This window comes from Toxotes jaculatrix, chromosome 2, assembly GCF_017976425.1.
Source record: "Toxotes jaculatrix isolate fToxJac2 chromosome 2, fToxJac2.pri, whole genome shotgun sequence".
NCBI lineage: Eukaryota > Metazoa > Chordata > Actinopteri > Toxotidae > Toxotes > Toxotes jaculatrix.
This window is the reverse complement of record NC_054395.1, coordinates 7761257-7767256: the sequence shown is the minus strand read 5'-3', so window position 1 is coordinate 7767256 and position 6000 is coordinate 7761257.

The window sequence follows — 6000 nt, the reverse complement described above, 5'->3', positions numbered from 1 at the left end:
AAAATTTTTTCGGCCTCAAAATGTCATAAAAAACGTCATAGTATAGTAAGGCGTCAAAATCGGACAAAAAAAGTCATACTTTAGTATGACCTCAAAATATCATAAAAAACGTCATAGTATAGTAAGGCGTTTTTTTCGGGCAAAAAAAGTCAAAATTTTTTTCGGCCTCAAAATGTCATAAAAAACGTCATAGTATAGTAAGGCGTCAAAATCGGACAAAAAAAGTCATACTTTAGTATGACCTCAAAATGTCATAAAAAACGTCATAGTATAGTAAGGCGTTTTTTTCGGGCAAAAAAAGTCAAAATTTTTTTCGGCCTCAAAATGTCATAAAAAACGTCATAGTATAGTAAGGCGTCAAAATCGGACAAAAAAAGTCATACTTTAGTATGACCTCAAAATATCATAAAAAACGTCATAGTATAGTAAGGCGTTTTTTTCGGGCAAAAAAAGTCCAAATTTTTTTCGGCCTCAAAATGTCATAAAAAACGTCATAGTATAGTAAGGCGTTTTTTTCGGGCAAAAAAAGTCCAAATTTTTTTCGGCCTCAAAATGTCATAAAAAACGTCATAGTATAGTAAGGCGTCAAAATCGGACAAAAAAAGTCATACTTTAGTATGACCTCAAAATATCATAAAAAACGCCATAGTATAGTAAGGCGTAAAAATCGGACAAAAAAAGTCATACTTTAGTATGACCTCAAAATATCATAAAAAATGTCATAGTATAGTAAGGCGTTTTTTTCGGGCAAAAAAAGTCAAAAATTTTTTCGGCCTCAAAATGTCATAAAAAACGTCATAGTATAGTAAGGCGTCAAAATCAGACAAAAAAAGTCATACTTTAGTATGACCTCAAAATATCATAAAAAACGTCATAGTATAGTAAGGCGTTTTTTTCGGGCAAAAAAAGTCCAAATTTTTTTTGGCCTCAAAATGTCATAAAAAACGTCATAGTATAGTAAGGCGTTTTTTTCGGGCAAAAAAAGTCAAAATTTTTTTCGGCCTCAAAATGTCATAAAAAACGTCATAGTATAGTAAGGCGTTTTTTTCGGGCAAAAAAAGTCCAAATTTTTTTCGGCCTCAAAATGTCATAAAAAACGTCATAGTATAGTAAGGCGTCAAAATCGGACAAAAAAAAGTCATACTTTAGTATGACCTCAAAATGTCATAAAAAACGTCATAGTATAGTAAGGCGTCAAAATCGGACAAAAAAAGTCATACTTTAGTATGACCTCAAAATATCATAAAAAACGTCATAGTATAGTAAGGCGTCAAAATCGGACAAAAAAAGTCATACTTTAGTATGACCTCAAAATATCATAAAAAACGTCATACTATAGTAAGGCGTTTTTTTCGGGCAAAAAAAGTCCAAATTTTTTTCGGTCTCAAAATGTCATAAAAAACGTCATAGTATAGTAAGGCGTTTTTTTCGGATAAAAAAAGTCAAAATTTTTTTCGGCCTCAAAATGTCATAAAAAACGTCATAGTATAGTAAGGCGTTTTTTTCGGGCAAAAAAAGTCCAAATTTTTTTCGGCCTCAAAATGTCATAAAAAACGTCATAGTATAGTAAGGCGTCAAAATCGGACAAAAAAAGTCATACTTTAGTATGACCTCAAAATGTCATAAAAAACGACATAATATAGCAAGGCATCAAAATTTGCCAAAAAAAGTCATACTTTGGTAAGGCCTCAAAATGTCATAAAAAATGACATACCGCGGTATGACGTCAAAATATGCCAAAAAAAGTTTTACTTTAGTAAGGCCTCAAAATGTCATAAAAAACGTCATAGTATAGTAAGGCATCAAAATTTGCCAAAAAAAGTCATACTTTAGTAAGGCCTCAAAATGTCATAAAAAACGACATACCGTGGTATGACCTCAAAATATGACAAAAAAAGTCATACTTTAGTAAGGCCTCAAAATTTCATAAAAAAACGACATAGTATAGTAAGGCATCAAAATTTGCCAAAAAAAGTCATACTTTAGTAAGGCCTCAAAATGTCATAAAAAACGACATAGTATAGTAAGGCATCAAAATTTGCCAAAAAAAGTCATACTTTAGTAAGGCCTCAAAATGTCATAAAAAACGTCATAGTTTAGCAAGGCATCAAAATATGCCAAAAAAAGTCATACTTTAGTAAGGCCTCAAAATTTCATAAAAAACATCATAGTATAGTAAGGCATGAAAATATGCTAAAAAAAGTCATACTTTAGTAAGGCCTCAAAATGTCATAAAAAACGTCTTAGTGTAGTAAGGCATCAAAATTTGCCACAAAAAGTCATACTTTAGTAAGGCCTCAAAATGTCATAAAAAAACGTCATAGTATAGTAAGGCATCAAAATTTGCCCAAAAAAAGTCATACTTTAGTAAGGCCTCAAAATGTCACAAAAAACGACATACCGCAGTATGACGTCAAAATATGCCAAAAAAAGTCATACTTTAGTAAGGCCTCAAAATGTTTAAAAAAAACGTCATACTATAGCAAGGCATCAAAATATGCCAAAAAAAGTCATACTTTAGTAAGGCCTCAAAATTTCATAAAAAACATCATAGTATAGTAAGGCATGAAAATATGCCAAAAAAAGTCATACTTTAGTAAGGCCTCAAAATGTCATAAAAAACGTCTTAGTGTAGTAAGGCATCAAAATTTGCCACAAAAAGTCATACTTTAGTAAGGCCTCAAAATGTCATAAAAAAACCTCATAGTATAGTAAGGTATCAAAATTTGCCAAAAAAAAGTCATACTTTAGTAAGGCCTCAAAATGTCATAAAAAACGACATACCGTGGTATGACGTCAAAATATGCCAAAAAAAGTCATACTTTAGTAAGGCCTCAAAATGTCATAAAAAACGTCATAGTATAGTAAGGCATCAAAATTTGCCAAAAAAAGTCATACTTTAGTAAGGCCTCAAAATGTCACAAAAAACGACATACCGCAGTATGACGTCAAAATATGCCAAAAAAAGTCATACTTTAGTAAGGCCTCAAAATGTTTAAAAAAAACGTCATACTATAGTAAGGCATCAAAATTTGCCAAAAAAAGTCATACTTTAGTAAGGCCTCAAAATGTCATAAAAAATGACATAGTATAGTAACGCATCAAAATTTGCCAAAAAAAGTCATACTTTAGTAAGGCTTCAAAATGTCATAAAAAACGTCTTAGTATAGTAAGGCATCAAAATTTGCCACAAAAAGTCATACTTTAGTAAGGCATCAAAATGTCCTAAAAAACATCAAAATATGACGTCAAAATATGCCATGAAAAGTCATACTTTAGAAAGGCCTCAAATTGTCATAAAAAATGTCATTGTATAGTAAGGCTTCAAAATATTCCAAAAAACATCATAGTATAGTAAGGCTTCAAAATCGGTCAAAAAAAGTCATACTTTAGTATGGCTTCAAAATATGCCAAAAAAATGTCATAGTATAGTAAGGCTTCAAAATAGGCCAAAAAAGGTCATACTTTAGAGAGGCCTCAAAATTTTAAGTACTTAAGTAGATTAAGTATGTGGGAGAAACATCAGCTAATACATCAATTTCCTGTGTTTTGGTGAAGGGTCAACTTAGTGGTGCCGCCCAGCCCACACCGTGTAAATTTGATGAAAACTTTTGATAACTTCTGACAACTCATCAATGTCTTCTGAACTAGAGCTGTGTTGAAAAAATCAATTCTCCGATTCTGAATCGATTCTCATTTTATTTTCTAAAGATCGATTCGTATGTGCAAATATTGATTTTTTAAATACATTCTCCCCCGGTGAACTTTAACCCCACTAGTCACGTCATCCAATTCACGCATGCGCGCATGGTGTGAAGCTATCAAAACAGTGAACATAGCGTCGGATCGTAAGCGCAACGTTAGCCAAGCAGTGGCTTTGAAAACGCCAGAAAGGGTCAAAGCTTCTGTCTGGCACCATTTTGGGTTCAAAAACAACAAGGACAGAGATACGCTTGACAAAAGCAAAGCAATTTGCAAGGAATGCCAAATGGAAGTGAAGTATTATGGAAATACGACCAACCTCAGGAACCACCTAGCCTCGCAAGCCGGTCTCAAACGACCGAATATTGCACACCTGCTTGGTAAAGTGAGGCACATTGCAAAGTTCTTTTATCGCAGTACGACAGCCACCCGCATCCTCAAAGAAAAACAGAAGCTGTTGCAGCTGAAAGCACACAGGCTCACAATTGATGTCGTGACCCGGTGGAACAGTGTGCTCGAGATGTTAGAATGCTTTCTGGAGCAGCAACCTGCAATATCTGCCACTCTGCTCTCACCCGAAGTCCGCAGAAATGAAAAGGAGCTGTGCAGCTTGAAAGAGGAAGACATGACAGATGCAGAAGATGTGGTCAGAGCTCTGAAGCCAATGAAGACAGCTACTCAGGTCATGTCAGAAGAAAAGTCCCCAACAGTTTACATGTTCGCACTTTAAAGGCAATTGAATGTCATACACTTAGAGCACTTACGTTACCTAAGGTACTGTACCCTTGATTCTTATTTATATGCAGTATGACTGTTACTTTGAAGCCAGCAACCAGCACTCTGTTTACATTTACACTGGCTGAGAATGTCTTTGTTTTTCATGTTGATACTTGAAATAAAAGTAGATTTGTATTCAACAGCAGCAGCTTTTGTGTGAATTCTTAATGTCATATTTTTAATATTGCACCAGGTTAGTGTCCTGTAGTAGCAGTTAGCAGTCCATCGCTGCAGCTATAGACACCTCTGGCATTCTGTTTGCTGCCCTGGATCTGGTAATTCTGCCCCACAGCATTGTTTTTGGCATTAATATGTTGCATATCTACACAGTCATGTAATTCAGATAACAGCTTAAAAAATGTTTTTAATAACACTTACCCGAATCAAGATCAAATCGAATCGAATTGAATCGTGATAATCGATCCTGAATCTTGAGAATCGGAATCGAAACGATTCTTGAAATTTGAATAGATACCCAGCCCTATTCTGAACCATGACAAAACATTTCACATGTATCAGATTATGTCCTCTCCTCTCTCCTGCTCTTCTCCCCAGAGAAGCACAGCAGTATACAGCAACAGAAAAGACATGGGCCCCTTCCAGTAGGGGGCGCCATGAGTGTATCATCAAATGAGCATATAAATCAGTTGAGAGTTTGAAGTTCATCCTGACTGTAACGTTTGTTTAACATTCGATGAAGTATGTGGAATATACAGGCAGAAATACATCAATTTCTTGTGTGTTGGCGATGGGTCAATTTCATGGCAGCGCATGGCATGGTCATCATGCCTGATTTTTTTCATCCATATTGGATGAAGTACGTGGGAGATACAGCCACAATTATATCCATTTCCTGTGTGTAGGCTAAGGGTCAAGTTTGTAGCGGCACCACAGTTAGACCGTGTAACCCACACCGAAACTTTTGATAACCTTTTGTCCTTAATGCCTTAAGATTCAACAAACAAAATTTCAGCCCGATCGGACCAATCCCCTAGGACAAGTTTGTTAAAGTATGGCCAGTCTGAAATGCCAAATGCTGGCATTTTTCCCAAATGGTGAACTTCCTGTACATCATAGAATCTTCCTCCAAGAGACTTTTTTTCTTCTATTGAAGAGCTCTATCTGTGCACCAAATTTCATGTCTGTAGGCCTCAAGGGGCCTGAGTTTACATTCCAGAGGGCGCTGCTGAGCTGAGTGACCATGCCCAATTGTGCTAAAACGGTGCCCTGTGGCAAGACTTGTAGGGGATTATAGGTTTCAAGGCAGAATATTTGCCAGAATGGATGATAAGTGGGAAAAACCCAAAATCCTCATTTTCACAAATCGGAGGGTGAGTTTGCGGCGGTGCTCCGCCAACATCGTGTAATGTAGAGAAAAGCTTTTGATCACTTTTGGACAATAGTGTCTTAAGAGCAACATGACAAGATTTCAGCTCCATCCAATGATTTCCTTAGGAGGAGTTAATTAATTAAAGGAAAAATTGAACCACTGCCATTAGGTGGCGCTGTGACGATATCATC